We start from the raw sequence: 12503 nt of genomic DNA on the forward strand, positions 1-12503 counted from the left end.
ACTTGTGTGACTAAAAAAAATTCAAAAATCGGCTCGTTGCCATGGAAACGGCCAAAACCCAGATTCTGTCATTTTGGGCCAAATTGGCAGTGAAATTAGTGAAAAAACATGTTATTTTAAGTGTTCGCTGTATCTAAGCCATATATTGCTGGTACATCACATTAAATTCTTGTGAAAGGACATCTATTCATCTGATGATCAGCATATTTAGAGGTCAATAAGTTATTCTTAAGGGTACGTGCAGAGCCCATCTGTCAGGTGTATTTTCACTTTTTCATAAAATGTCATTTTAGCACCTAAAATATCATCATGAAAATCAACAACCCGGTGTTCCCAGGATTTTGTCCATTCTAGTGTGGGTAGTACAAGCTAGGTACTTTACATTTTAATAAAAATCAGCTTGGGCAAATGTTACTTCTAAATACAGTGTTGCCAGAAAAACCGGTATTTTTGCAAGTTGACATTTTGTCAAATTACGCCTTTTTGTCACAATTTTGTGCATTTTGACAAATATTTTCCTTCAAGGAGAATCCAAACAACACTTTTTCGTCTTTGTAAATATCTAAACACTGAAAATTCAAAATTAGTGTTGCCAGAATTCTTGATAAAACACCCAATATTAGCATTTTAGTGATTTTGTGTTGATGGTTTGGTTAGGAAATGCTTATTTCTAATTTTCATACATCGAATGTACATAGTATAGATTGTTATATGAATGTTTAAACACCTGAGCACAAAGTAAGTGTTGCCAGAATTCTTGATAAAACACCCAAAATCATATTTATATATTTATATGTGCCATGATCCAACATCAAATTTGTTTACTATCATCAATATTAATAATATCAATGTAGGCCTATTAACATCATTATCAATACTAATCAAAACTATTAATATCGATATAAATAATAATCAAAAGTATTAACATCAATTTGGTTTACTATCATCAATAATATTAATAATATCAAATATATTAACATCATTATCAACAATATTAACATTAACCCTAGAACTACTGAGCCATATTTTGTAACACGGACTACGAAGGGGGGTTGCAACCCCCTAATTTTCAATTATAAACGTCATATACCGTTATATTTGGAATCAATGTATAGCTATGGGTCTCCTCTACCCCAGTGATACCAATAAGTACAAACATTCCTCTCATAAATTAAAATGTCGCTGTGACGTCATAATGTGAGGGCGCCCATGCACATTTGGAAAATTTCAGCTATTTACAAAAGTATTGGCAAAATTGATTTTCGGCTAAAATTCTACAAAAAATGCAATTGACCGAATTTTCTCCTCAAACTAACAAGTAAAAAGTCAATAGCTTATAATAATTTTACATGAGCGAAATGAAAATAATTTATTTTACTGTAGAAACCATTGGTGGCCCTCACCAACACCCCTCTATGGTCATCTTTGACAGCCGGTCCTACCCCAGGTAAGGTGCTGGTAAACATTTTACACTAAAATGAGCGCAAAGGATGGATCTATGATTAGTTTAGGTCAGGGCGTAAATGCGCGCATTTTTTATGACGGATAAGAAATCTTGGGGTGGTACTTCGTAGTTCTAGGGTTAATATCAATAATAATCAAAAATATTCACATCAATATATCAATAATATTTAAAAATATTAATACCAATATCAATAACACTAAACAAAACTATCAATATCAATAATAATCAAAAATATTAACATCAATATCAATAACAATCACAAATATTTATATCAATATCAACAATATCAAAATCTTAATATTTTAAAATTGATATTAGTATTACTATTTTTGATTATTATTGATATCGATATTAATATTTTTGATTTTTGATTGATATTGATGTTAATATATTTGATCATTATTGATTTTGATATTAATATTTCTCATTATTATTGATATAGATATTAATATTTTGATTATTATTGATATGGATATTAATATTTTTGATTATTATAGATATTGATATTAATATTCTTGATTATTATTTAAATTGATAATTATTGATATTGATGTTAATATTTTTGATTATTATTGATATTACTGATGTCAATGTTTTTGTTTATTTTTGATATTGATGATAATATTTTCGTTTATTATTGATAACGATGTATATATATTTTTTAATTATTACTGAAATTGATATCATTATTTTTGATTATAATTGATATTGATATTAATATTTATATATTTTTTAATTATTACTGAAATTGATATCAATATTTTTGATTATTATTGATATTAATATTTTTGATTATTATTGATATTGATATATATTTTTGATTATTATTCATATAAATATTTTTGATTATTATTCATATTCATATTAATATTTTTGATTATTATTGATATTGATATCGATATTAATAGTTTTGATTATTATTGATATTGATATTAATATTTTTGATTATTATTGATATTGATATTAATATTCTTGATTATTATTGAAATTGATATTTATATTTTTGATTATTTTTGATATTAATATTTTTGATTATATTGATATTAATATTAATATTTTGATAATTATTGATATTGATGTTAATATTTTTGATTATTATTGATATTATTGATGTTAATATTTTTGATATTGATGATAATATTTTTGTAAGGTTTGAGTGACCAGTTCAAAATTCAATAGAAAACAAAGAACAAAATTAATACCCATAATTACCCTGACTATAACTTTGTACTAGATAATACTAGAACCGTGGGTTTTTAAAATTTGAATACGCTTTTTAGGACAAGCTATTGATGATAGTAAACCAAATTTTGACGTTGTTAACTTTAGCGTGAGAGGACTGGATCATGGCATTATGATTTTGGGTGTTTTATCAAGAATTCTGGCAACACTTACTTTGTGCTCAGGTGTTTAAACATTCATATAACAATCTATACTATGTACATTCGATGTATGAAAATTAGATATAAGCATTTCCCAATCAAACCATCAACAACAAATCATACTATCAGTAAAATACTAATATTGAGTGTTTTATCAAGAACTCTGGCAACACTAATTTTGAATTTTCAGTGTTTAGATATTTACAAAGACGAAAAAGTGTTGTTTGGATTCACCTTGAAGGAAAATATTTGTCAAAATGCACAAAATTTTGACAAAAAGGCGTAATTTGACAAAATGTCAATTTGCAAAAATACCGGTTTTTCTGGCAACACTGTATTTAGAAGTAACATTTGCCCAAGCTGATTTTTACTAAAATGTAAAGTACCTAGCTTGTACTACCCACACTAGAATGGACAAAATCCTGGGAACACCGGGTTGTTGATTTTCATGATGATATTTTAGGTGCTAAAATGACATTTTATGAAAAAGTGAAAATACACCTGGCATATGGGCTCTGCACGTACCCTTAAGAATAACTTATTGACCTCTAAATATGCTGATCATCAGATGAATAGATGTCCTTTTACAAGAACTTAATGTAATGTACCAGCATTATATGGCTTAGTTGCAGCGAACACTTGAAATAACATGTTTTCACTAATTTCACTGCCAATTTGGCCCAAAATGACAGAATCTGGGTTTTGGCCGTTTCCATGGCAACGAGCCGATTTTTGATTTTTTTTAGTCACACAAGTAGTCAACACCCTAACATGCATCATTGCACAAAATATCAGAAAAATCTATTTTTTGAGGTATAGAGCCACTTCTAAAAAATTATGTTCAAGAGCTCTTAAAACGTTATCATGACCTTTATATTATATAACCCGACATTTTAATGTTATTAAAACGTTTTTACCTAAACCAAAAGCCAAAATATAACTTTTTAAAAACGTTTTTAAAACGTTTGTGTGTTTGCTGGGTAGCTACTTCATCAATAATGTTATCAGCAGTAAAAAGCTACTTCATCAATACCGACATCAGGATTCAGCAGTAGATAGCTACTCCCTCAATACAGTTATCAACATATAGTTACTCCACCAATACCGTTATCAGAAGTATATAGATAGCTACTTCTACAATACTGTTATCAGCAGTAGATAGCTACTCCATCAATACCGTTATCAGCAGTAGATAGCAACGTCATCAGTACCGTTTCCAGCAGTAGATAGCAACTTCATCAATACCGTTATCAGAAGTAGATAGTTACTTCATCAATACCGTTATCAGCAGTAGATAGCTACAGCACCAATACCGTTATCAGCAGTAGATAGCTACTTCATCAATACCATTATCAGCAATAGATACCTACAGCACCAATACCAGTAAAAACACAAAATTATGAAACTTTGCGCAAAATTTGTTGATTCCCCCTCACTGAAATTCACTTTGCCCCCCCACCCCCCGAAAAAAATCCCGGTGCCGTCACTGTAGTTAGCTACTCCATCAATACCGTTATCAGCAGTAGATAGTTACTTCATCAATACCGTTATCAGAAGTAGATAGCAACTTAATCAGTACCGTTAACAGCAGTATATAGCTACTTCATCCATAATGTTATCAGCAGTAGATAGCTACTCCATAAATACCGTCATCAGCAGTATAGTTACTTCATCAATACCGTTATCAGAAGTAGATAGCTGCTTCTACAATACTGTTATCAGCAGTAGATAGCTACTTTATCAATACCGTTATCAGCAGTAGATGGCTACTTCATCAATACCGTTATCAGCAATAGTTAGCTACTTCATCAATACCGTTATCAGCAGTAGATAGCTACTTCATCAATACTGATATCAGCAGTAGATAGCTACTTCATCAATACCGTTATCAGCAGTAGATGGCTACTTCATCAATACCGTTATCAGCAATAGTTAGTTACTTCATCAATACCGTTATCAGCAGTAGATAGCTACTTCATCAATACTGATATCAGCAGTAGATAGCTACTTCATCAATACCGATATCAGCAGTAGATAGCTACTTCATCAATACCGACACCAGCATTCAGCAGGAGATGGCTACTTCATCAATACCATTATCAGCAGTAGATAGCTACAGCACCAATACCAGTAAAAACCCAAAATTATGAAACTGTGCGCAAAATTTGTTGATCCCCCACTGAAATTCACTTTGCCCCCTCCCCTGATAAAATCCTGGTGCCGGCACTGTAGATAGCTACCTTATCAATACCGTTATCAGTAGTAGATAGTTACTTCGTCAACACCGTTATCAGAAGTAGATAGCAACTTCATCAACACTGTTATCAGCAGTAGACATGTAGATAGCTACTCCATTAATACCGTTATCAACAGTATAGTTACTTCATCAGCAGTAGATAGTTACGTCATCAATACCGTTATCAGCAGTAGATAGCTACAGCACCAATAGCGTTATCAGCAGTAGATAGCTACTTCATCAATAATGTTATCAGCAGTAAAAAGCTACTTCATCAATACCGACATCAGCATTCAGCAGGAGATAGCTATTTCATCAATACCATTATCAGCAGTAGATAGCTACAGCACCAATACCAGTAAAAACCCAAAATTATGAAACTGTGCGCAAAATTTGTTGATCCCCCACTGAAATTCACTTTGCCCCCTCCCGTGATAAAAACCGTTATCAGTAGTAGATAGTTACTTCGTCAACACCGTTATCAGAAGTAGATAGCAACTTCATCAACACTGTTATCAGCAGTAGACATGTAGATAGCTACTCCATTAATACCGTTATCAGCAGTATAGTTACTTCATCAGCAGTAGATAGTTACGTCATCAATACCGTTATCAGCAGTAGATAGCTACAGCACCAATAGCGTTATCAGCAGTAGATAGCTACTTCATCAATAATGTTATCAGCAGTAAAAAGCTACTTCATCAATACCGACATCAGCATTCAGCAGGAGATAGCTATTTCATCAATACCATTATCAGCAGTAGATAGCTACAGCACCAATACCAGTAAAAACCCAAAATTATGAAACTGTGCGCAAAATGTGTTGATCCCCCATTGAAATTCACTTTGCCCCCTCCGTGATAAAATCCTGGTGCCGGCACTGTAGATAGCTACCTTATCAATACCGTTATCAGCAGTAGATAGTTACTTCGTCAACACCGTTATCAGAAGTAGATAGCAACTTCATCAACACTGTTATCAGCAGTAGACATGTAGATAGCTACTCCATTAATACCGTTATCAGCAGTATAGTTACTTCATCAGCAGTAGATAGTTACGTCATCAATACCGTTATCAGCAGTATATAGCTACAGCACCAATAGCGTTATCAGCAGTAGATAACTACTTCATAATTAATGTTATCAGCAGTTAAAAGCTACTTCATCAATACCGATATCAGCATTCAGCTGTAGATAGCTACCTCATCAATACCGTTATCAGCAGTAGATAGCTACAGCACCAATACCGTTATCAGCAGTAGATAGCTTCTTCATCAATAGGCCTACCGTTATCAGCAGTAGATAGCTACTTCATCAATACCGTTATCAGTAGTAGATAGCTAGTTCATCAATACCGTTATCAGCAGTATAGCTACTTCATCAATACCGTTATCAGCAATAGATAGCTACATCATCAGTACCGTTATCAGCAGTAGATGGCTACTTCATCAATACCGTTATCAGCAATAGATAGCTAAACTGCACCAATACCGTTATCAGCAGTAGATAGCTACCGTACTTTATCAATACCGTTATCAGCAGTAGATAGCTTCTTCATCAATGCCGTTATCAGCAGTAGATAGCTACTTCACCAATAATGTTATCAGCAGTAGGCCTAAATAGCTACTTCATCAATACCGTTATCAGCAGTAGATAGCTACAGCACCAATACGGTTATCATGTAACGGGATTCGAAATATTATTCTTAGGTAATACCCTTTTACTATCCGAATCACGTAGTACTCCTTTAATTTCATTTATGCATTACGTCATGATAATGGGCCGCCCTGATTGGCCGCTTCTAACCACGCGGTGCCGGGATGGTATGAGGAAAAAACCCATTATGGCTGGTGTATTTTAGGTGATTATATCTTTCTTTATATTCCGTTAGAATTTTATTGTTTTTATTATTATAAATTGTTTTCGGAATTAAATTGTTCCAAGTTACTGTAGATTATTTTGTATAGAACACGTAGAGGTGACTTGGGAGTCGTGAAATTAATTTTAGAATGTATTTTGAACGAACTCTGTGCGTATAAATCGGGTGATACGTTGTTGTTTTATTTTACATGTGCGTGTATACGGTATGCATAGCGCATTCATGCAAATTTCTTGTTTTTGGCTACAAATTCACCTCCAAAATCATGCTTTATCGTGTTCGTATTTCATAATCGCAGGGTTTAAGCAATATAGCATTCCTTTCTGCTCATGTTGGTACGTAACATAATTTTCTATGTAAAGTGGAAAGAGAGAAAGGACTGATTTAGTTCGTCTATCTTATATTATTTTGTAATAAAATTTATTTGGTTTCCATCATTGCGTGAGGACGATGGCGTACGTGCAGATTGATGTATAGCAACGGTCATCGAGGTCAAAGGGTACACATACAGTACGGCGCATTACTAAAGTAACATCATGTAGGCCTACATGCGCTAATTGCGTCAATTCGGGTTTTCCCCGAATATTATATTTCGGATCTTAGATTTAATTAATTATTTGAGAGGCGGTGTGTTGTGCATAATATTAATAGGGATCATTATATTTTCGCGTTGTATTATTTTCGTTTGGAAAATGATACTCTCACTATCTTTCTCAAAATGATACTCTCACTAGATCTTTCTCACTTTTTCTCATGCGTTTACAATGTTGTCTGACCTTCGACATTATTAATGATTATTATTACTATGCTAACATTGTGGCCTCAGCTGAAAGCATTCTGTTTTAACATGTTTAATAACGCATTTACAATTTGTTCAAACCATATAGTCTGTAACATTTAGATCAGGGTATTTCACACAAGTCACACCCAAATAGGCCTACTATTTAAAATAAATTTAGGTCTTTATTATGAAACATGTCATGTAAGGGGCATATGATTTTATTTAGGCCTATCTTTGTGTGTGAAATATATTCAAATATTCATGTATTTTTACATGTGAACATTAAGTGCTCACAAGTTGATGTGATATATTTTTATCATCATCATTATTTCTTGGATGTGATTCCAACAGACATTGTGTTATGGTCCCGTGCACGTGTAGGCCTATGTTTGCTTTTCAGTACTTCAGACGGGCCTTGAGTAGACCTGTGGATTTAGAGGATCCATTATCCATAAAAGAGAAGATAGAGGGATAGAGATACAGCCCTACAATGTGTGAGGTCTGTACTCTATCGCCTATAATAAAGAGAGGTCTACAATTACAGTAGCGGGATAGAGATAGGCCTACAGCCCTACAATGTGGGAGGTCTGTACCCTATCAGTGGCGTGCGCAAAGGGGGGGGGGGCATGACCCCCCACTTTTGTTGGTCATTCGGGGGATTCGGGGGAAAAACGTTAAAATTTGCCCCTAATCAGACTCCATGCGGGGAACTGAACAACCTGCCCCCCCTCCCCATTTTCAATGTGCTGCGCACGCCACTGTACCCTATTGCCCTAGCAGAGAGAAGAGGTCTGGGGGTGGTCTAATTAGGCGGAGAGTAATATTGGGCGAGTTGTTGATTGTAGTATAGAGGAGGAACACGTCGGGCAGGGCTGGTGCCCTGATGCTACGGAGGACTATGTACGTGTCCTAATGCTACAGAGGACTATGTGCCCTGGTGCTACGGAGGACTATGTGCTCTGGTGCTACGGAGGACTATGTGCCCTGGTGCTACGGAGGACGTACTATGTGTCCTGGTGCTACGTGGGCTGGTGTCCTGGTAAGTAGGCCTACTGCGGGTATTGTGAGGAGAGTGATTTGACCAATCCGAGTTTTGAGTAATGGACGGGCTTGACCAATGAGAATTTAGAGTGATGGAGGTAGTGACAAGGCCTAATGGTAGGGCCTATTTGTATAGTGCTTTTGTTTTATAACACACAGTCTGTTGGAATCTATATTGTTTTATTATGTCGTAGTCTTAAGATAAAGTGAGAATACATAACGATGCATACCCCGGGTGTGTCATTTGTTATGCATTGTCCAAAACTTATGTATTTTTTTCAAAATATTTTAATATTTTAAATATGTGCCGATGCATACTTGAGTGTGCCATTTGCATGTATTATACCTATTGGCATGTGCTGAGCGGGGGCATGCTGCCCAATTTTTCGTTTGCCAATAAGTAGTTGCTTTATATCATATTTGTCAAATTTTATGATGATACCTTGCCAATACATGCTTGCCATGTCGTTTGCAAGTGTCGTTGATATTGGCATGGCGCCGCGCGGGACCACTAGGCCTATGCCCAAATTTTCATTTGGTACCAAAATAACTTTTGTTTGTTATTCTTTGTGGTCCATACATACTCCTCCAGTGCGTGGCCGGATTCCAGCTCCGGCAAACCCACCTATAAAACCACTTGCTACTAAGTACCTAGCCGCTCGGTCCCGTCACAATCAGCACTAGATAGCTATACTTTATCAGTAGGCCTACCGTTATCAGCAGTAGATAGCTACTTCATCAATACCGTTATGTATTAGCGGATTATGTCTAGCCCTGTTCTTTTGTTACATTATCCATTGTATTTCTTTCTTCAAAGTCTGTCGATTATATCAAGTAATGTGGACAGGTCATTATTATCTTGGCCAGGGCAAGATAATCTTGGCCAAGTCAAGTTAATCTTAGACAGGTTAATAAATTTCGAACAAGAGAAATGTACATGTTCATATTTCTAAAAGTTTAAACTGACTTTCAGCACAAAAATCCAACTAACCTTGAATTTTCGATGTGTGACACACATCTTCATCAGAAGAAGTCCTAGGATGTTGTGATTGACAATTGCCCTTTTGTTGATCATTGGCGATTTTTGGTCGAATGAGGGCGTTGTAGAGGGTTGGCAATTCCAGTCCTTGATCACGATTTAGTTCTGGCGTTTTCTTCTTGATCTGGAGGGCCTCCCGCACTAAGCGGGGGTACTCACGATCATCCTTGGCTAAAACCTTGGTGGAGTCCCAGTCAACTTGAGAAGAAAACGCCAGAACTAACTAGCTCCACAACGCCCTCATTATTGTCATTATTTTGAATATGCATGATGATGTCATTAATGTGAATATTCATGAGATGACGTCATTAATGAATATTCATGAGATGACGTCATTAATGAATATTCATGAAATGACGTCATTCATGAATATTCATGAAATGATGTCATTAATGAGTATTCATGAGATGACGTCATTAATAAATATTCATAAGATGACGTAATTAATTTGAATGTTTATGAGACATCGTTAATTTGCATTTTCATGAGATGACTTCATTAATTAGCATACTCATGATATCATTAATTTGAATATTCACGAGGTGACGTCATTAATTTGAATATTCATGATGGCGTCATTAATTTGCATATTCATGAGATGTCATTACTTGAATATTCACAACACGACGTCATTAATTAGAATATTTATTAGAGGACGCCATTAATACATATTTATGAGTTGATATCTGTCATTAATTTGAAAATTTATGACATTAATTTACTTCTTCATGAGATTTTAATTTAAATATTAATGAGATGACATAAATTTGAATATTCATGAGGAGACATTCATTTGGATAGTCATGAGATGACACTAATTAATATTCATTTGATGACGTCATTAATTAAAATATATCTTAATGACGTCATTAATGACATCATGAATATTCAAATTAATGACATTATGAGATGACATTAATTTAAATATTCATGAGATGACATCTTTAATTTCAGTATTCATGATGGCGTCAATAATTTGAATATTCATGAGATGACATCAATAATTTATATATTCCTGAGATGACATTAATTTAAATATTCATGAGATGACATCTTTAATTTCAGTATTCATGATGGCGTCAATAATTTGAATATTCATGAGATGACATCAATAATTTATATATTCCTGAGATGTCAGTAATTTGAATATTCATGGTGACGTCATTAATTTGAATATTCATGAGTTGACGTCATCAATTTGGATAGTCATGAGATGACATTAATAAATATTCATGAGATGGCATCATTGTTTGGAATATTCATGAGGTGATTTCATTAATTTGAATTCATGAAATGACATAATTAATATTCCTTTGATGACATTAAAAAATTCATGTGGTGATGTCATTAATTTGAATATTCATGAGATGATGTCATTAATTTGAATATTCATGAGATGACATCATTAATGAATATTCTTGAGATGATGTAATTAATGAATATTCATGAGATGACATCATCATCATCATCATCAGTCGGCTTCAACTATTACGATCTTGGGCAAGCGAAACAATTTTGTTTGGCTGCAGCATCCCTTCAGTATCTCCTAGGAGGTGCCATACATACTGTAAGTACAGTGTGCGTGGCCGTCCCGGTTTCCTCTTCCCATGTGGTGGAATATAAAGGGCATGTTCTTTCACAGGCTCGTCGTCTTCAAGACGCAGTATATGGCCGAGAAATTTGAGTTGATGAATCTTGACTCTGGCAACCAGTGGAGTGGTGTTGGTCAGATTGTAGATGATTTCATTTGGAATCCGATCCACACGCTTGATGTTTAACATGACTCTGTAGCAAGATGTTGCAAAGGCATTGATCTTGTTTTCCATGTCCTTGGTGATTACCCATGAGTCGCACCCGTAAAGAAGGACAGTGACACAAGTTGTCTCAAACAGCTTGATTTTTGTTTCGATTGGCAGGGATGGGCTTCTCCAAAGGCGTTCCAGTTTCCAGGACATCATTAATTAGAATATTCATGAGATGACATCAATGAATATTCATATGACGTCATTAATTAGAATATTCATGAGATGACATCATTAATTTGAATATTCATGAGGTGATGTCATTAATTAGAATATTAATAAAATGACGTCAATAATTTGAATATTCATAACTGAGATAACATCATTAATTTGAATATTCATGCGATTTAAAACAAATCCTTGCATTGCAGTTTGCATTATTGTAGGCCCTAACTTATAAAATTATACAATATACTGAATGAAAAATCAGTGCAAGGCAAAATGTATCATCAACTGTTTATTGTTTCTTAGGAAGACAAATCAAATAGAGTCACACCAATATGGTGAATAATTAAGACTAACAAGACAGTACTAGAGAAGAAAGTGTTTCTACACTATTGTATAGCAGGATATTTAATATGTGACACGATCTGGTCAATGGGAGCCAAAGGAGGCATTTTTGAAAATTGAGTTATTGTAATTATTACATTATACATACAATAGGCTATCATTCACTGAAAACACCAAAGGTCTAGCATACTTGGTTCTAAAGTTATGAAATTTTTTGCTGTCTAATTTCTTATGTATTTTATTGTTTTTAATCCATATTTTTTCCTTTATCTCAGTTTCAAATTTACCGCCTTTGGCCCCCATGGACCAGATCGTGTCACATATACAGTAGTAATTTTCTTGATTTTACAATCTGACCAGATTTGCCAG

The sequence above is a fragment of the Amphiura filiformis genome, chromosome 9 (assembly GCF_039555335.1).
Source record: "Amphiura filiformis chromosome 9, Afil_fr2py, whole genome shotgun sequence".
Taxonomy (NCBI): domain Eukaryota; kingdom Metazoa; phylum Echinodermata; class Ophiuroidea; order Amphilepidida; family Amphiuridae; genus Amphiura; species Amphiura filiformis.